At 43.1% G+C, this 21,205-nt stretch overlaps 1 long non-coding RNA gene across 1 annotated transcript; it reads right to left on the bottom strand.

The window, feature by feature from the left end:
- Positions 1–54: 54 nt before the first annotated feature.
- On the bottom strand, positions 55–3,333 carry LOC139825522 (uncharacterized). The gene is made up of 2 exons (XR_011735620.1): positions 2,879–3,333; positions 55–2,577 (listed from the first exon to the last, which is right to left on the bottom strand). It is a non-coding gene; the product is annotated as an uncharacterized lncRNA (long non-coding RNA).
- Between the last annotated feature and the right edge of the window lie 17,872 nt (positions 3,334–21,205).

Raw genomic sequence — 21,205 nt, 5'->3', positions numbered from 1 at the left:
GGTTGGTGCAAAAGTAATTGCAGTTTTGGAGCATGAATTTTCAATCATCATAACTAGGCTCAAACGCATCTTTATTAATCAAAATTGGAACCATTACAATCAACACAGTTTTGCCAATGAGAAGTAAGTTTGTTTACTCCTGTAGCATAAAAATCCCAGCTTCGGGATTTGGTGAACTCTTGGAAAGCATTTTCTGGATCCTGCTGGTTGTGGAAGTGTTTTCCCTGCAAAAAGTTGTCAAGGTGCTTGAAGAAGGGGCAGTCGGTTGGTTAGAGCTCAGGTGAATGTGGCGCATGAGGCAAAACTTTGTAGCCCCGTGTGCTCAACTTTTGAATTGTCGGTTGTGCAACCTGCGGTCAGATGTTGTCGTGAAGAAGAATGGGGCCTTTGCAGTGCCTGCAGCTGTCAACAGGAGTTTTTGATGCATCTCATCCATTTGCTGAGCTGACTTCTCAGTTGTCATGGTTTCACGAGGATTCAGAAAGCTGTAGTCTATCAGATCAGCAGCAGACCCACCGAACAGTGACCGTGACCTTTTTTTGGTACAAGTTTGCCTTTGGGAAGTGCTTTGGAGGTTCTTCTTGGTCCAACCACTGGGCTGGTCATTGCCGGTTGTTGTCATATACAACAGACTTTTCGTCGCATGTCACAATCCTTTCAAGAAATGGGTCGTTGTTGCACAGAATAAGAGAAAACAACACTTCAAAATGACAATTCTTTTGATTTTTGGTCAGCTCATGAGGAAACCACTTGTTGAGTGGTCACTGATTAGAAATGCTTTTTCCCCAGTGTTTGCTTCTAGCAATTAAACCCAGAATAATTTTTTCCATAAAATTGGAAAATGCATGTAAATACAATGACGTATGATCCAAACAAGTACTCACCTCTGTTTGCAAGAGATTACAAAGTTCAGCATAGCAAAACCTGGACACCTTCTCTTTTTAACACTGTATACAGTAAAAGTTACAGAGTTTTAAAAGCACCAGGTTTAGGGATCTGCTTCGGTTTGATATAGTCTCCAACACTCTTCCCAACCCCAGCAGAGCCTTCCACAGAGCTTCAGGAGGGACATGCATGGTTCCAGGGTTCGCTTCTGTCCCTCCACAAATAATCCACTAAACTGAAAATCAGGGCAAAGTTTCGAGTCCAGTCCAAAACAGAAGCATCTTATCATAGAATCATAGACTGTCCTGAGTTGAATGGGACCCACAAGGATCATTAAGTCTAACTAACTCCTATCCCTGCATATGACAACCCTGAGATTCACACCAGCTTTATATCCTTTTTATCTTGTGGTGCCCAGAACTGCACACAGTGCTCCAGGTGAAGCTGCATCAGTGCAGATCAGAGCGGGATGATCATTTTCTGGTAGTTTTATTTACAGTCTGCAGAGTGTTCTGTGAAACACAGTAATGATTACAGACCAAAACACACAACATAGATATTGCAAATGTTTAAATAAATACAGTTTATTCTAAAGTAATTCTAGACACTAATTTTTCCATTAAAAATATAAGAAATAGTTTAGTTACTATATTGCATCTGAACCCAGACATGTAAGAATTCTTCCACATGTGATGCCCCCTCTCCAAAAAAAGGGCACTCCAATGACTGCATCACCAATCAAAATTCTAATGCCAACTGCTTCAATCCACCAAAAGAACAAATCACTTTCAATTTGCAACCAGCAGTAATTGTTTTGCAGTATGTCTGCATTTTGCTTTTTTTTTCTTCACTAACTTGCTTCTTCCATGTCAGATTTTCAGACACGTACACACTACTACATGCAAATAATGGACTGATTATAATGCAGACTATAGTGCCAGTCACCACGTGGCAAACACCACAGATTGGTTAATCTTGCATTACACAACTTATTTTTTTTGCAAAAATATCAAGAGGGAAACACTTTCCTTTGGGACTGTTATTTAAAGGTGACTCCTTTTCCTATTGAGCATCCAGTGAAAATAGCCTTTTTCCCATCTCCTTGAAAATAGTGCCCGTTTTTGCTTGTTACTACTATTTACATGATTTTACTGACCATACTCTGTATGGAAAGCTAATGGAGTTCTGAAAAACACCCACTCAAGCCCTTTTCTCACTAGGATACATTTAATTCACACACAAAAAAAAGGCACAAAGATGAAACTCCTAAGCAGCATCAGTGAGAATTCTTCCACTGTGCCCTGCTCCTCTTTCTTTCACAGACACCGCTGCCAGAGACACCGTGTGTCTCAGGAAACTCTACAAATACATGAGCTAAGGAAACAGACGAGTTGAAAGGACTAAAGCCTCTGCACAGCACGAGTAGGATATTGATCATTAACAGAGGAACACTGCTTGAAGTCTGATGTTGCAGCTAAGACTCAACCTGGAAGCATCAGCAGGAAAAAAGCTCAGCAGCGTATAATACACTTGTTAACAGGGAGATGGATGGTCATCCGTGTGCAATGTTTTGCACTCAGGTTCAGCAATGACAGGGCTCTGCAGCCAGCAGCTTCTGACAGTTTAGAGGATTTTTTAAGTGCAGATTAAGCTCTCATCAACAGAGTAGTAGTACATGGTGCACATGATGAGCTGCAATAAAAAGCTTTTGCTTGCCAGAATGTAAGCATCCAGGTTACTCACAGAAACAAATCTGACACTAGATTTTTGAACTAAAAAAGTAAACTTTTCATAAAAGGATAAATCACAAAAATACTCTTTCAGTAAGTCTCATATGCAATTTAATACCTCTCACATCCTATGCAAAACATTTAGAAAGCTTTAGCAGTAGAAATGTTGATCAGTTAAACTGTTTGGCAACCATGTGCTTCAAAACATCTTTGAAGAGCGTTAATGTTCACTAAACGGTTCTAGACCCTTCCACACTCCTTACTTTTCCTTGGTGGATCATCATCAGAACTACTCCCTGTGTGGCTGCTGCTGCTGGAGGAAGTAGGATCCAATTCAGATTCTGAAGGCTACCTAATTTCACAGCATCCTTGTATTCCTCCTGAGTATCCTGCACCTTCTTCCAAAGGTCATAAAGTCTTCTTTTGTTCCAGCCAGGCCATCTTCTTCCCCACTGGCTCATCTTTCGGCACACGGGGCCAGGCTGCTCCTGTGCAGAGCTCACGCATACACACACACACATGCACATATACACACAGCACAAAGAATTTTATTCTACATGAGACACGGGGTTGTCCTGAGAGTCTGCACCCCGACCTGGTCTCTGAGATTTGGAGCTCCAGTGGAAAATGCAGTGGACCCTCATGTTCCAAACCTGCACACAAGAGTAACACTTCACCCATCAGATGACACTGGAAACCAGGAAGGCGCTAAAAAACTAGGAAAGGAAGAAAAAAACTAGGAAAAAAATTAAAAAAAAAATAAATAAAAAGGGAGGAAAAAGAATAAGAAAAAGGAAGGAAGGGAAAAAGAGAAAACAGAGTAAAAAGAAAAAAAGGAAAAATAGTAAAAAAATAAAAAAAAAAAGAGAAGGAAAAAAAGAATAACAAAAAACGGAAAACAGGAAGAAAAAAAACTAGGAAGACCCTCACAAGAATTCACAATCCCACATTCACCTGCTTCACGTTCCCCTGGTGTCCCCTCCTCTACCTTCCCCTCGGACACCTGGGTCTCCTCGACCACCACCTCTACCCGCGCCCCCCACCAGGCGGTGCCTCGGTGTCCCCTCTATTCTGCCCCTCACTTTCCTCGGTGCTCTCTCCTCTCCCTTCCCCGTATGCCACCGTGACTCTCAACTTTGGTTCCGGCCAACTTTGGTTCCGCCAAGTGTCACATTGAAATCTTCCCCCGGTGCGCGCCGCCCGCCCCCCCTCCCCACCCCCGTGACCATGAACTTCGGTTCCACCCAACTTCGGTTCCGCCTGGTACTACCTCAAATCCCTTCCCCCAGTGTCCTCTCTTACCTTCCCACTCACCCCCGTGATCCTGAACTTTGGTTCCGCCCTGTGTCACATCAAAACCCGTCCCCCCGGTGTCCCTTCCTTTACCTTCCTCCCATTGCCATGACCCTAAACTTCAGTTCCTCCCAACTTTGGTGCCACTCTGTTTCACATTGAATCCCTGAACATGACAGCTTTGAGACACGGAATACTTTCTGATAAAGTAAAACTTTCGTTTTAAATTTAAGTATGCTGAGGATGATGAGAGCACATTTTAGTTAGACTTTGGAAAACTCCACTAGGGAAGAGGAATGTTTAAGATTTGCAGACAAAGAAGGAAAAAAAAAAAAAAGGAAGCAAGAGGAAGAAACCAGATCTATCTACAGAGGTAAACTGAAATTCACCAGGAAAGCCACAGCTTAGATTGGCAGTGCTTCCAAACATGCACTCATTTAAAAAGTTGGCAAGCTGTAACCGTTAGACATACAGTATAGTGTCAATCACTTCAGGAAAACAGTTGTTAAATATTAATTTAGCTATACAAATCCTTTTAATAAAATAATGTTCCCTTTTTTGCACCCCCAATGATCTTAAGTTGTTGGGGAAGTTCTTACCTTCTTACCTTTCTTTTTCTCACCTTTCTGGATGTGGCCTTACAACAAAAGTCAGGCTGTTCACAGATCTACAGCATTGAAGTGCCAAAAAGAGCCTAAGCCACCAAAGACACCCCAGATGGAACATGCCTTGTGCTGCTCCCTGTTCCCAGGGATCCTGTGGTCCAGGTACGAATCGGATGGTGCCTTTATGGTCATCCCCACAGAGCACCAGCACTTTTCTGTGTATAAAGCTATAAAACAATCTCTTATAATCATGACCAATACAGTTTTTTATGTTCTTGATACAATTTATCAAAAAAGAAGTAGAAGACACAACATGATCTCTTTGAAAAGTAAGGTCTGAACTACATTTTTGTTAGTTCTTCCATGAAACTAGCAACAGGCTGGCTCAGTTAACTGGCTTCGGCAGCCTGTCATGAAGAAAATACATTTAAAAACTGATGAGTCTTTTCCCTTTTCATACACCTGGGGTGGAGCAATTGCCATGTCTCACCAGACAGACCTCCCTTGAGGAAGAGATCTTGCCTGGTTTCCAACTACTATTCCAGAAGGAAACAGGTCCCCTGTGGATTGTGCAGCACATCTGCCAGCCCTTTTTGGAATGTCACAGGCATCCCAGACATTCAGAAGGGGCAGAAAATATTCCAATTAGGACAGCTGCATCCCAACTTACCTGTCTATTCTAGTTCACATACCTGTGCTATTGGGATTTCACATTCCTGTCAGAAAACACAACTGAGGCACACAGAACACCTCTTCTGTAGTACTCAAACAAACTGCTGTCTTTTATACCTTAACACTCACCTCAGGTCTCAACTGAGATATTTCGCCTCTGAATTGGGCAAGTAGGCTACAACAATCCAAAACTATACAAGTACCACTGGCTGGAAACATGGGGTCTGTGTGAAGGTCTCCTTTCACGATTATTTGCTTTTTCTCTCCCAGCATTTTCAGCACCATTTGAAGTAGCTAGACCAGCTATTTCCATGAGTTTATATTGCCAAGCACCAATCTAGAACAGAAGTGAGTGTTACTCGGGAATTGTAACTGAGAAACAAAGAAGTCAGGCAGATTTATTTAGGCACAGAAAGCTTCTCACTCTTTCCACGGAGCAACTTGAACCACACCATTGCTGGCTTCTCTAAGCACCTGCTACTGCCCCAGAGGTTCCCTGCTCTGCTAGAGAAGAAAAAGGGGGTCTCAGGAGACCTACACTCAGTAGTCCACTGAGCCCCTTCCCCGGCCGCCCATGCACCTCCTCCCCACAAGGCACCACCACCAACACCCCTTTCCTCACAGCTCGGAGCTGGAGGAAGTAGGAGGTTTAATGGTCTCTAAAACGGCTCTGAGAGTCTGAGGGAAACAAAACCTAACTCTACTTTCATGAAGATTCTGACAGAAATACTGTCAGAAAAGCTGTTGATCTTCACGAAGTGGTTTCCTGAGATAATGGCAAAGATCACATTTCTGGACCACTACAGCTAAACTTGTCACAAAGCTTAGTTTAATTGGACAGTCATCAATAAGGCATCCAGATAAATTAAACTTTCCTGCCAGGGTCACGAACATCATCCTACCAAATAAAACGTATTAAAGCAGATGCCTGGGATTCCAAAAGCTGCTAGTGGTTGCTGGTCCTGGCCAGGATACTGCTGCTGGCAGTGGAAAGCCAGCTTGCACAAACCTCCTTCAACAGAACAACAAATCAAAAGGAAAGAGATCTGTGCAGAAAACATCACTCTCCATCTTTTCTGGGAAAACAAAACAGAACGAAAAAGATAATCTCATTTAAGGGGCAAAGAGCAGAGCTTGGAGTCCTGAAGACTAGCAATGCTGATGGCCCATTTCAAAAACTAATGAAGCACAACAGAGGCCTGAGTTTCTTATTGCTTTATCCCAGTTCAGCCTAGGCTAAGGCAATGGTGAAGTACAAAGTAATTTAAAGCCAGAAAATGCAGATCCAGTAACAGCACCTAAGTTGCCAACCACACACCGGTGTAAACAGATTCTTTTGGTAAAAAGATATTCTCCCGAATTTCCCCTCTTCCTGTTCTACATAGATTCCCCATAAATTTGCCCCAAAGTATGCAATCGATTTGCTCTCACAATTCTTTTAGCTGAGCCTCTTCTAAATGTTTCAATTCATACCAGTCCTGTATCCTGGTGATACATCAGCTCAGAGATGCTTCCCGGGAGCTCACTGAGAGGCACGCAGCTGCCTGCACATTGAAAAGAATGTGGCACAGAGTCTATGAACCATCACCCGTGCTCTGCAATAGCCAGCAATGCTTTGCCCCCAGGTTCCTGAGACCAGAGGGTGCAGATGAGAGAGATCATCTCCCCATCTTGCACCCCTGGCCAGTGATCAAGGGAAACAGCATGCTGTGTAAATAGAACGGCATCTTACCACCACCACCAGTCAAAAAACAGACGTGGGTCAGGCAGAGCTTAAAACACTAGTTTTAGACAGTAGCTCTGATGCCACAGGCAGCATGCTTTTAGAGACACTGATTTAATAAATGTAATTACCTTATGCTCATGATATTACAAGGTGACACCTGAATTAGTTTTCACTGCAGGAGAAACTCTGTTAGGAATATTGTCATTTGTTCTTACCCTTCTGCAGCAAAAGGGAGAGTTTTAGAATCCACAACACATACACACGCAAAAACTGCTATCTGAAGTTAACCTTGCACCGCAGCAGCTTCTGAATTAGCAGAAACTCCTGCATAAGCAGCAGGTTCCTGTTGTGCTTCCTCCACAGCAGGGGATGCCTCTCAAGCTGGTAAGTCATTCTGCCCTCCAGTTTCTGGGGATAGCCCAGAACTCTCATCCTGTGCTGCAGGCCTCACAGCAGCTACTACATCAGCCTTTTCCATGGCTGTCTCCACTTCAGTGACTTCAGTTGTCTTTTCTTTATCACTGTTTAAGGATTTATTTGATACAAGAGAATAAAGCACATGCATGCAACACAAATTCACCAACTACTTTTTAGCATTATCATAATTTAAATTTAAAACGGGAAGCTAAACTTTGGGATCAGAATTCACAAAGTCAAGAAATTAATCATTAATCCCCCCATATTGCCTAACCCGGCACCAAAAAAGATGTTTACAAGAAGGGTAAATGATATTCTTAATTACTGAGTTTCATAACTGCTTTAGCGTAATAAGAAAAGAAACTGTGGCTTAAAGTAAGTCATCGCAAGAAGTGGGCGTGCAGGGAAAGCACCACACCAAAGTATTGCTCCAAACCCACCCTGCTGAAAGGGCTGGTGATAATGCACTCATGGGCATCACAGGGACCAGGATTCTTGCCCTGTTCACACCCAGGACTGGGGTTACCACACTGGGAATAAGACATTTGCAACCACACTTAGAAGCTCTTATGAGGTTTATTACCCATCAGGCTCATAACCTGGAAGCTCTGCAACCCCAGGTGTGCCTCCAGTTTGCACAGGGCTATTTTCATGGTGGTTTACTTGCCTGGCAATAGCTAGAATAATGCAGAGCACAAGTGATTAGTTTTCAGATTGGTTTTGTGCCTTCTCTTAGCTCTGAAGTGCCAGGGGTACTCTGCTATCCTCCTTCACCCTGCTTTCTTTAAAGCCATATTCAATGCACTGTCATCACACTTGGGAGTGCAAGAGCCACAGCACTCAAGTGAGCAACATAAGGTCTGCAGGGCAGAATAAAACAGGGGCCCTTATTGAAACTAGGTATTGAAGAAAGAAAATAACTTACTAATTCTAAGTGGTCATTATTCACTTTTCTGGCAATAGGACCACTTGTGACTGATAATTAACTCTTTGGAAGTCCCAGCTGCCTTTCAAAGACTTGTCTAGACTGCTGTGGGCCAGATTCTTTAGAATCTGAAAAAAACCCAGTGTTTCCCAAGCATGTATTATTTCAAACTCAGCTGAGACAAGCCATGAAAAACTAAGAGTGAAAAGATGGACAAACACCATGTAAATATGTACTAAAATCAGCTTAGCAAAATAAAGTTATATAGCAAGTGTTCATTGCAACTTTACCGCTAGAACCAACTCACCATGTGAAAAAATAGTACTGGAAATAAAGTTTGCTATATAGCACTCCCCTGCCTGACACCGCGGCCACGACGGGGCTCGGGAGAGGGTGCGGAGGACACCCCGTTCGCGCGCCCTGGTGCCGGTGACTTACCTTGCGATGGCCGGTCCCATCCCATCCCATCCCGTCCCGTCCTGTCCCTCCCGCGGTGCTGGGGCCATTTCTTGGGAGAGCGGGTGTTGTCCTAAGCCCCCCGCTCCAGCGGGGACGAGGTGCAACAAGGGCTGTACCACGCACGTCCCTTCGCGCTTTCTCGCCTCTTCCCCATCATTCCCCGCAAAAGAAATTAAAAAAAAAAAAGTGGAAAGAAACAGGGAAGAGGAGCCGGAAGCCCCCGAGGGCACACGCCGCCGCCGGGGGCGAAGGCACAGCCCCGACTTTGCTTCCCGGGAGGAACCGCGGCGCAGCTGAGCGCCGGCAAAAGTCAGGAGCAGCTGCGCGGAGCGGCGCTTCCAGCCCGTTTCGTTGCTGCCGCCGGGCCGGGCGGAGAGGGGGACACCGCGGCCTCGGCCGCCCCGTCCCACCACCGCACCTCTCCGCAGGGGGCGGAGGTGCGGGTCTGCGGGGCGCCCCCGCCCCGCGCTGACCCCTGGGGACGGCGGCAGCAGCAGCCCCCAGCAGAGCCGCCCGGGGCGCGCAGCTTTGTGCTTTGCGCCGCACTGCGAGGAGCTGCCCGGCGGTCGGGCACACGCAACCTATCACCTTCTCCCTCTTTACGTTTGGATCAGAGACAGCTGATCCAGGACAGCGCGGACATTTTTCTATCTGTTTTCTTGCTGCAAAACGAATTGCGGTTTTTGCATTGTTGAAATTTACCGTTTTATATTGGCATACATTCTTAAATAAATGTGGTTATGTTATGCATCATTTGAATGTGCTTTTCTCACTTTCTATGGGTGTGTGTTTTTTTGTTTGGGTTATTTTATTGTATATTTTATTTTATTTATTTTTGCTACTGACTCATTCCTTGCCATTCATTTTATATTTATTTTAGACTACGGAAATGACACTAGACAGAAAGCAAATTCGAGTGATTTTCTTATTTGAGTTCCAAGTGGGTCGTAAGGCAGTGGAGACAACTCGCAACATCAGCAACGCATTTGGTGCAGGAACCGCTAACGAACGTCCAGTGCTGTGGTGGTTCAAGAAGATTTGCAAAGGAGATGAGAGCCTCAAAGATGAGGAGTGTAGAGGCCGGCCATCAGAAGTTGATAACGACCAACTGAGAGCAATCATCAAAGCTGATCCTCTTACAACTACATGAGAAGTTGCCAAAGAACTCAGTGTCAACCATTCTATAGTCATTTGGCATTTGAAGCAAATTGGAAAGGTGAAAAAGCTCGATAAGTGGGTGTTCCATGAGCTGACTGAAAACCAAAGAAATCATCGTTTTTAAGCATGGTGACAAAAAGTGGGTTGTATATGACAACTGGTGACAACCAGCTCAGCGGTGGGACCAACAAGAACCTCCAGAGCACTTCCCAAAGGTAAACTCGCACCTAAAAAAAGGTCATAGTCACTGTTTGGTGATCTGCTGCTAGTCTGATCCACTACAGCTTTCTGAATCCCAGCGGAACCCTTACATCTGAGATTTCCGCTCAGCAAATTGATGGGATGCACCAAAAACTGCAACACCTGCAGCCAGCATCAGTCAACAGAAAGGGCTCCGTTCTTCTCCACAACAATGCCCAACCACATGTAGCACAACCAAGGCTCCAAAAGTTGAATGCACTGGGCTATGAAGTTTTGCCTTGTGTGCCACATTCACCTGAGCTCTCACCAACCAACTGCCACTTCTTCAAGCACCTTGACAACTTTTTGCAGGGAAAACACTTCCACAAAAAGCAGGATGCAGAAAATGCTTTCCAAGAGTTTGTTGAATCCTGAAACAGGGATTTTTGCACTACAGGAATAAACAAACTTACTTCTCATTGGCAAAACTGTGTTGATTGTAATGGTTCCTATTTTGATGAATAAAGATGTGTTTGAGCCTAGTTCAAATGACTGAAAATTCACGGTCCAAAACTGCATTTACTTTTGCACCAACCTAATATTACCTGGGAGGTGCAACAAAAAGGTGGAAAGTGTCCTTTGCTGTTAAAAACATACCCTTCTCTCCTTTCATTTATTTTTTGGTAGATCAGTCATAAAAACATCAAGTGCTACATAAGCATTAAACAAGTTATCACTGATTGCAGCTGATGGGTAATTTCCCTGAAGGTGATCATTCCTTCCCTAGTACTTCAACAAACTGAGGGGGGCAAAAATAAAATAACCCCCTCCTTTTTTTTGCAAGACTGCTGAGCAAAACTGATAGCAAAGCCTCAGTGGAGGGATGGAAATTGTTGTATTCTGTAGGGCGACAATCAGCTTCATGCTGTGAAGACACAATCCCCAAAACAGCTCATGTCTTCAGGGATGTGTAGCTGTCCAGACCTCTGCTAATTGCCATTAGTTACTACCACTTACCTCCCAGTCTCTCAACTTACAGAGTAACTAGTTTGTTCACTGCAAGTGAGAGAGCACTCTGCCCAAGGGTCTACTTAAAAGTATAAGGTCATTGAAAAAAAAAGCAGAATTAAGAAAAAAAGCCCCATGGGAGCCCCCATCCAGTTCTCCTTCTATTTTCACATCACTATCACTACCTATTTTGCTACTAATTTTCAAATCGATTCAACGGTAGGAATTTGGGGAATGGAAGAAACATGCAGAAGTTTAGGATAAATTTATGCATATTTAAGGAGAACCTAAAAATACCTGGTATTTGCACATGGCATCATGACTTATTCCTTTCCAAGTGCAATACCACAATTAAAAAAAATGATAAATAAATAAATCACAGCAGACAACATGTGCTTCTCTTCTGCAGAGATTCAGTCATCCAAAAATGCAAGAATCTGGCTACATAAGAAAGCCAAAATTAGTATAGAAAATCCTGTGCATTCTCACTAATTTCACCCCAAGCCTTTGGAGAATGCAAGAGCTGGCAAGAGCTGCTCAGGTGAGGGGAGGCAGCGATGTTCGGGTCCTTATTCCTGGCACAACGGTGTTCTGTAGAGCCTGCAAAAATGGCTGGTTTGGGTTTGAGATCATTAGAGGTAAAATATTGGTACCCAGCCAAAGAGCTCTTGAGGCTGTCTGCTTTACACACAGGCAAACCGATTATTTTCAACGTGAGGACAGTTTTAGTGCTATTGTTCTTAGAGGGTGTTACTGCTTGTGGTTTCAGTGGAAGTGAGATTACATCCTTGGGATTTACTGAGGTGTGAGTAGATAACTCTCTTTTGAATGCTTGCAATTCCACCTCTATTGCACCTGTAAATCTCTGTCATGATTTAAAGCACACCTTGTACAGAGTAGTTACTGTCAAAATTTCTTTCTCAGATATTTGAAGTTCTGCATGTTAGCTCCATGATTTCAGAATTAAGAATTTTTTCCTTCTATTTTGAAAATATCACGATACATACATGTGTGTGCATTTCCATTCCCAAGCTGACTGCATATCAAGTGTTCACTCCTATTGTTTCAGAGGTTTTTAAACTAGGGTTTAAAAAACTAAAGACAAAAGTATAAGTGAATTAGTACCAGATTAAACTAGTAATTCAGATTTCCTAGTGATGTATTAAGTAATGACCACTTGATTAATCCTATCCTATGGACCCAAAAGCACAACGTAATTTGACTGTAGTAAATTTTGCTGCTATCTGTCTCACATGACAACTTTGTGTAAGCAATATAGGAAAGAAGTCTAAAGAGCTAGTAGAAAAAGGCTGAAATACTAAATAGAAGTGAACCACTTTTAGAATAGCAGGCTGTGCCCTGAGCCCTGCACTAATTACATTATTATCTTGACAAATTGAAGACATGATTGACAAAACAGGTTGCAGTTCAATGGTGAAAAGATCTCATAGCCACAAAACATAAGCAAAAGGGATAGAGAATACAACTGCATAGGCAGCAACTCTCTAGAAAGAGTATTGGAAGCAATAGTGGGTCTTGAACTGAGCTTGAATCAAAGTCACTATACTGAATTGAAAAATGTAAATAATAGTCTTATTTATACATGACAGCATGAATGACTGCAAGATAAGTAATCTTCAGTATTGGTTCAGCTTCAGCTGGAGAACTGGATTCATCTTGAGGTATGACATCTCCAGAAAAAAGTGGAACATCAGACAAGAGGTCTAGTATGTTTTTGTTAAGATAAATTACAAAAAGCATATCTAATTTATTTATTTTGCAGTTACAGGCCTTATAGACAAAGGGGAACTGAAGTCCAGAGGATAACTATAGACAGTGATCAAAAGTCTACTAGATATGGCCTCAGAAGAAAGACTGAAGATATTTGAGTGTGCAGACAACAAGCAACTTCTGGATACGTAGTAACAGTCTTCAAATAACCTAAAAACTACTTTAAAGAAAAATAAAATAAAATAAAACTGTTTTCTTTAACGCCCACTATGGACACAAGAGGAATGAATAAACATATTGAAGCAAGAGTTTGGACATTGGAAATACTTTCTACTTGAGTAAAACACTTGCACAGTCTGCCTAGGGAGGTCACTGAGCTTTCATCAACAGGGGTCTTTGGGAACGGGCTCATCAAGGATATGAAGTGACACAGGCACAGCAGGTGCAAGACATAGCCCTACACCAGAGGATTTCCTGAACTCTTTTCTAGTCCTGTTTCATATAATTGCATTAGTTTAGAGTGGGATGCACAAGAAGTGATGGCAGGCTAATACATTTGTATTGTAATACAGAGAAGATATCAAAGGTAGTTTTCTGACACCCAAAGACGCCAGGCCCCAGCTTTCCACCTTTTCCAATTTGACAATGTTGTTTTTCCTAACCCGTTCCCTGTTGTTAGAGTCAGTGGGTCAGCTTTAGCTGGAAAAAATATAAAAGTTTTTAGCCCTCATAACTCCGGCAGTTTGCACAAGTTCGAAGGGCTAATGTAAGAAAAAGTCTGTTGAGGGTTATTACATTCATAGAAGCTATGTCTGGCTAGGAAAGTCACTATGTGTCAAATACTTGAAGGTTAGACAAGAACCCAGGGACACCACCATGCACACCTGAGCCAGCTGGATAATTTCTCCTGAACATCTACTGTTGAACAGTACCACAGAGCCACCTCTGGTATACTTGCATGTTATGCTCTGATGTAAAAGAACACAGGAAGACATGAACTTAGGGAATCTTGGAAATTCCAAGATTGAGCACAAAGCTCCAGAATATGTATTTTAAAACATTTAGTATAAGCCATCTCCATTATTTTCTTCAGTGACAGGAACTGGTGGAATTACTCTATGTATTAGCAAATAAACTCATGTGCCACATCCTTACACATCCTAAAAGTGTCTTCATTAGCTCACTGATATCCTATTTCAGCTTGAGAGGGACTTCCTAAACTGATCTCACCCATCCTGGTTTTCCTGTCAGCCCCTTCAAGACCAGCTCATGCTTTTTTCTCTTCGTTAACTGAAGCTGACTTTCCAGATCCAGCTGCTCCCCAGTGAGCTAGTTCCATCAGACCTCACCATTCCCATACGTGCCCCACTGTGTAAAGGTCGTACCTTTCCAGGTCCCATTTCCCATTAGGCCTTGCCCTGAGCTGACCACATGCTCCTTCCGGGAGCAGAAAGTCTTAAACTTACCTACTTCCTCTCCTGCTTGCAACCTGATATTAATGTAACACGATCTTAATGTAGCACGAGCTCTGTGCAACTATGCGTATTTGTTCAAAAAACATTGAGATTAGGCTTCCGTTCAGTACCCACTCTGTGCCTATCGTTTAACTTACAATATTTGGCAGTATGACCACACAAATAAATTATTTACAAAACCTTGAAAGAGCATTAGTGGTGTGAAGTACTTTTCCACCATTCCTGAACAGGACATAAAAACTGGAACCACCGTATTGGGTTTTCTGATAGCAGGAAGACAGCTGACCATACCGTATTAAGAACTTACAGTGGTTTGTTAATATGATTATAACAGATGGATGACAACTCTCATTACTGACCTCTACCTTTCATGCTTGCCACATGGTGTTGGATATTCATATTTTCACTTCTCCATGAATTGTTAGCGCTCCGCTATGGAGGGTATCATAAAACTGCTATACAGAATGTTTTGAAATCATTGGAGAACAGCTACGTATCCACAGAAGGTATTTCTTGGAACTATCTGCTACGGAAGATTCATTTTGGCACTCTAAGCACATTTTCGAAGTCTGTGCTGTCCTCTGCTTAGGGACTTGTCTCATGTCATCTTTCACTTAATTATTGTGCTCTTTGGCCTCACTGTATTTCTCCCATGTTCAGAAAACCAGCACTTAGGTCAAACCTCTTTTCAACAGTATGAATGTCCACTACCTTCTACTTTCCAGTATTCTGTTTAGCTGTGTCTGAATGACCAGCAGAGGCCTTAAATCCCCTTGTTCTCTCTCTTTCGGCCAGCAACTGTCTGTGCCATACCAAGCACACATGAGCTTTCACCTCTGCTGAGGTCCAGTCAATCCACCACACTGTGCCTCTGATTGTAGTCAGCCACAAAGACAAAGGAATTTTCACTTGATTTTATTGAAACAGATCATATCCTGGTTCATTCCCAAATGACTTAACCAGTGAAGATACGTAGCACACAGATTTGTTTAGCAGCCTTAGGGGGCAAAAGAATGACCAGCTCATCCATGTTAAAAATCAAGACACGTGTTTCAGTGGTGGGAGGGCGTGAGGACACACAAGAGAAACAGCAGCTACTAGCTCCTCACTTCTCCAGGCCTTTCCTCTGCCCCCTTTTGTGAAACAGCGACTTGATCATGATGATAAGAGCTGAGACACAGGGTTTTACTGACAGCAAGGAAAATAACACGCTGGTTGGAGTGGAAAAGGAGGTCAGAACCAATTAAATCTCCTGGGCTGCACAGACTAAAGTAGCAATCAATACCCTGAACACAGTTGTGGAATGATTGTTCAAGATGCCCTTTTCCCACTTGTGAACCAGGATTTTTCTTGATAAACAGCTGTAAAGTGAATAGCATCTTAAAACTGCAGACTGTACCTTAGGCTTCAGGAGAAGAGACAGTTCATTGATTTAACAACTCATGCTTATAGCTAAAATCTGTCCAGGATGGCAGATTCATTCAAGCATAAGGGAGCAAAGATGAGTGTAAACCATGGGTAATGCTCTGCGTTCCAGAGAGTTCTCACAACTGCTTTGAACTGTTACAGCTTTCAAGAGACTTTCCTCTCATATGCCATCCCTCTCTATCTGCTCAGAATTGCAGGGCATCTTGGTGGCTTGTGTGTACATATGTGATGGGACAGAGGTAGATGCAAACTTCCCAGCCATCCTGCTGGGCTCAAGGAGATGCCTCTTGCTGGGGTATGTCCTCATCCCCAGCAGGCTGCACCCGCCCAAGTGCCACGTTGCCTGACAACCTAAACCATTACAGTATGGTGATGAAACTGGCCCAAGGCCTTTATAAAACTCTTTTCAATAGTGCCAGTTTCCTAAAAAGCAAAAGAAAACCAAACAGATTGTGTGAGTGAATAATAGGCGAGCCACAGAGTTCCTTCTCCACCAGAAAAATAATGGGTGCATACAGCAGGCTGTTCCCCCGCTGGAGAGGTCCACAGCCTCTGAAGTTAATGAATATTCCAGCTAATGGGAATTGTAATCATTGGCACCAGGCCCACATTTAGCTCAGTACCAGCCCTAGCACAAGGGAGGCATTCAGAAGCAGCTCACATTCAAGTGCGGGATAAATGGCCTGCCAATTGTGTCAGATGTTGCCTCAGGGGAAAATCCAGCTTGTGGTGCTGCTGCCTGACACATTTCTCTGACACCTTCCAAAACAGGCTGCCTATCTTGTACCTAGCACCCACAAATCACCAAAATTAATAGCGTAGTGCTCTTATTATCTGCTAAGATTTTTTTGATTGTGTACAGAACAGTGCACAGGTGACAACACAAACAAATTACCTCTCTCATTTCTGAGAAAGGTGTGAGCTGGTTTCTCTCTGAAGCGCTCTCACTTTCATCCTCGGCTTGGCACAAAAGCTTGAAAACAAATGTAGTGGAAAAAACAGCAAAGTCTCGCCTAATTTTTTTTCCTTGGAGAACTATACATATACACGTATATGCATATGGAAGGCGAGAGTATATTGGTTAGAGCAGCTCCCTTAGTGAGACGGAAAGCTGTTCGTCATACCTGCCAAGCATGGTAGTGCAGAATTGCTTGCACTGCAGTGACCTTACCTCTCTGACGTTTGCACTTGTGTGACCAATATTAACTGAGGCAGGGATCCCAAACTGGCTCGTCCACATCCCATGAGAATGTTAAAACCCTAGGTAAGGCCTTCCTCATTCTTCTTCTTAATAAGTAATTACTTGCAGAAGGTGAAACCACTTTAACAAAAGAAGAGGGAAGTTGAATCTCATTCTCTTTCTCTAAAAGGTATTGTATTTGTCTTAACACAAAATGTTTTTGACAATGGAAAAACTTTTGCAGGGTGGGAAGCCTGGTTTCCACTCAGCATTAATTGTACCTCTGTACCAGGAGATAGGATAAGCAGAACTAGGCTTATTAAACCTTATTAAGTGAGGTCTGGGTACTAAAATCCAAACCAATAATGTCTTGGATTTAGTACTTTTAGTTGAGCTCACAAAATCTAAAAGGATTATGCAAACAGTTGAAGAAATGCTTCCAGTTTGGCTTCTTTTGGAGCCAAGTCTTTATGTTAGGTTCCGCAGAAAGCAGTGATAGTTTTTTGTCTACCCATATAGGTTTTATGAATATCCTCTTTGGAGAAACATGCAAATGCCTAATGCAGAACAAGATGCCTATCTGTCTGTCTCGCTTTCATACATCTGTGTTCCCACAGCTGTGACATCCTGGCCTTAATCCAGGCTTCAGATATTAGGTTTCATCAAGGAAAATTTATGTCTCTAATAACGTGGATCTGCCTGGAGGAGCTAAGCATTGAGAGGGTGCAGTGGTATAGCTACCCCGAGTGTAGGAAAGACAAGTGCATCGGGCCACCAGGCTGCAGAGGTTAGGTGCCATAAACAGAATCAGAGGAAGGTAGGATTGGAACTGGACAAAACCACCTCAGCCCCATCTCACTGTTTGCACCAGGTCCTCATGTGTAGGAGCCCACAGTAGCACATCTGTGCAACACCAGTGGTGTAGTGGGATTAACTGATGTAGCAGGGGCTGGAAAGCTCTTACAGTGCTCTCATGCAGAGATGAGGTAGTCAGGAGAGCATGCAGAGCTGAACTAGGAGATGAGGAATAACCCCACTGGTGCAGTGCTGCAGGACCGTCAGTAAAAGGGAGAACACAGGAGAAGAGATGTGAGGAGGTAACATCTCAAGATGCATGTGCAGTCATAGCATCGAAGCAAAGGTTTGAGCCAAACTGTAGAGCATGGCTGGAGTTGAGAAAAAAATACAGGAAAACCATCTTAGCATCATGTGCTAAGTACACTGGTCCTGTAGCCTCATTACAGCTCTGGGCCCCCAGCTGGTCTGTCTTCCTGACCATTCAGCTGTTCAGGCTGGTGCAGCTGGGAACAACTCAGCCTCACTGGCCTGGAGCTGGTTCCCCTCCAGGACAGACCTCATGCCTTTTGCTAACAAAGGGGTGCAGGGCTGGTTGGATACTGACAGCATGTGCAGCAAACTTTATCTGAAAACAGGTAGGTACCACTACAGTGATAACAGTGTTGTACATAGTGTGTGCTAACAGGTTGTTTAGGAACCAAACAGCACTTGAAAAAAAAAAAGTAGGAAAAAATATCCAGACACAGTCTTCTTGAGACCACTTCTATGACCCATTAATCTCTGAATGTAGAGTCCATATCACTAAAAAGGTCATTATTAGGTAACCTCCTTTTGTGACCTGTATAACTTCTTTATCATTAAACTAAATCAAAAGGACTAGATGCCTGGAGTGTTCCAAAATTTCCCTTCTAAAACGTTCTTCTGTCTCCTCACATAATGCTGGCCATTGCTAGTACAACTGAGGGAAAAGCAAAATGTCACCCTGTACCTTCAACAGCTGGATATAATGGTTATGTCACATTTTAGTCAAAATAGGAGAATGACGGAAGGAGGCAAATTATGCTGAAGCAGATGCTGTTAAGTATCAAAGTGAGATTAAATGTAAATGTTAGCAAACTGGAGAAGCAGAAAAAAAAAAGGAATTTAACATAATCCTTTCTGAAAGTATAAAATAAAGACGGCTGATCTCGCCTCGCCTCCCCTCCCTCTCTGTTTCAGTCACTATCTTCCTTTTTTATTTTGACAGTAAGCCTAATGGAAAACACCAACAGCTGAGCTAATTTTCTGAAACACTGGGCAACAAAGGGAAAAGATGAAGGTAGCTTTGCAGATTTTGCAGGTTACTGCCTCTATGACAAAAACCTCTTTCATTTCCTCCACACCTTCCCTCAGGGGACGTGCGTGTCCCGCTGTCTTTAGTTGGAAAGCTGAAAGAAACTTAGCAGATAAATGGGTTCAAGCATGTGTCCCGGGGTGATAATAGCTCTGATGTTATTCTAATTTTCTCCTAGTAAAAATGGGGCTTGGTCCTGAAACGCCCTCTCGGGCAAGTGGCCAGTACATATTTCATGAGTCCCATTTTAATCACGGAATAATATTTGCAACAGAGCTCTTAGATCTTTATGGATAACTGAATGGGAAGGAACTTCATGTTTGGTGTTTGAGTGCCAGAAAGGAGATAGGACATTGAGATGCTGAAGCAGAGACTGCTTCTCCCAGTGTGTTGACCCACTAGTAGCCACAAGTCTGCAGGGATTTACATTCTCTCCAGCAGCTATGGTTGCTCTGCCTGCTGTTCTTACCTCTCTCTACCTCCCTGTCCCACAGTCTCCTCTTACAGTGACCCAGTGTCTTGCTTCCCTCTGGCATCAGCCCTTGGGGTAGGAGGAACGGCAGGAGCAGAGGAGATCGGGGAGCCAAGTGCTGCGTGCCAAGTTGGTGGCTTTGAGCAGTTTACCTGTAGCTGTTTACTCTGTTTCCCTCCTTGTCCAAATGCTCTCATTAGTTTACTCCTAATTATAGTACTCCTGTGTCTTGCTAAATAGTCTGCTGAGGCACCACAGAATTTCAGGAGAGGCAGTGAAGACGTATGTGCCTAATGCCTTTGCAATGCTTGCTCGCTCTCCCACAGGCACTCACATCACCGCTGAGGAAGGAGCTGACCCCATTGGCAGAAAGCAAAATGTCCAAGACCCCACCCAAGGTTATTGAATTAATTAGGAAGACGCCCAATGAGCTCTTGGTCAGGCTCATAATGAGCACATACTTTTAAAATTAGTTTTCACCATCATGAGAGGGAAAGGAAAAATCATCTGTTTTATTTAGCTTGTGGCTATGTCTCAGCCTGAATCTCCTCTGCACAGTTAAAACAGGCTTCAATATGGAACAGCCTCTGACTAGAATTAGTGGATTTCTGTGCCTGGTGATAACATCCTGGAATCTGTTTGGGCTTGGACTGGAACCTCCTCTCCTTGTTCTGTGGGGACAGCCCAACCTATGTGAGTGCAGAAGACATTTTGCAGCCCCTCAAGCTTCTTCCCCACAGTTCACTTTCCACTCCTGTCCCCACAAAGGGCAGAATAGTTTTCTTGCAACCAGCTGGTAAAACACCCTAGACCACCACCCTATGAGAGACATGGAGTTAGGACCATGAGTGCTGCTACCTGTATTAAGCTAACACCAAACTGCACACTCAGTGGCCAAAACAAACTGATCAGCACCTCTCTGCCTTCCACACAGAAATTGCGTTTTCAGGATCTCAAACTTGGCATGAAAGTGATGAATCCTGTTTAAATGAACTACTTGTTTTTAACAAGGCAACATTACATAGATTTTTTTTTCTTTTTAATTAGCAGTTTGGGGTGAGAAAATGAGACCACTGATATTTGATGTCTCTGCTAACTAGGAAGGTATATTGCTGTTTGATATGAATTGCACTCGGTTCTAATTGTCTTGAGAATATTAATCTCATATTCTTTAAAGCCTTATAACCATTAGCCTGGGCCTGGAGCTCTTTCTGTGTAGATGGCTCTAAAACAGGTTTCAAAGACATGACAAAGAAAACACCTCTGAAATACATTTGGGAGGTCTATTTTTAAGCCAGGTCTTGATTTTTTTTTTTTTAAAACATAAATATATTTTTCTTTTTTGTGTGTTTGAAATGTCTTGTTCCATAATTGCAAGCAAAGAATTCCTGTTTTGTGAACATATGACTTATTGCAAGACTAAATTTCTTCCTACAGGGTAAAAGCTCATCTGACAATCTCTGTAAATATGCGAGGGCTACGCACAATCAGAAGAAACAAAAAATATTTGCTGAGTACAGATCAATATTTGAAGAAGCACTGGAAAAGGTTAAGAAATAAGAAATGAATGTATGCTGTGAAAAAAATTATAAAAGCAAATCTCGAATTGTGTGGCAGAAAGAAAATAGTGTAACTCAAGTCAGCAGACACTGCACTGGGAAAATATTTCCTGAAAGCCTTACTGGGACAGATGGCTGCTACCAAAGAAGGGTGAAATGCTGTTGTTGCTA

The sequence above is a fragment of the Patagioenas fasciata genome, chromosome 1 (genome assembly GCF_037038585.1).
Source record: "Patagioenas fasciata isolate bPatFas1 chromosome 1, bPatFas1.hap1, whole genome shotgun sequence".
NCBI classification, from domain to species: Eukaryota; Metazoa; Chordata; class Aves; order Columbiformes; family Columbidae; genus Patagioenas; species Patagioenas fasciata.
This window is presented reverse-complemented; position numbering and strand designations above follow the sequence as displayed.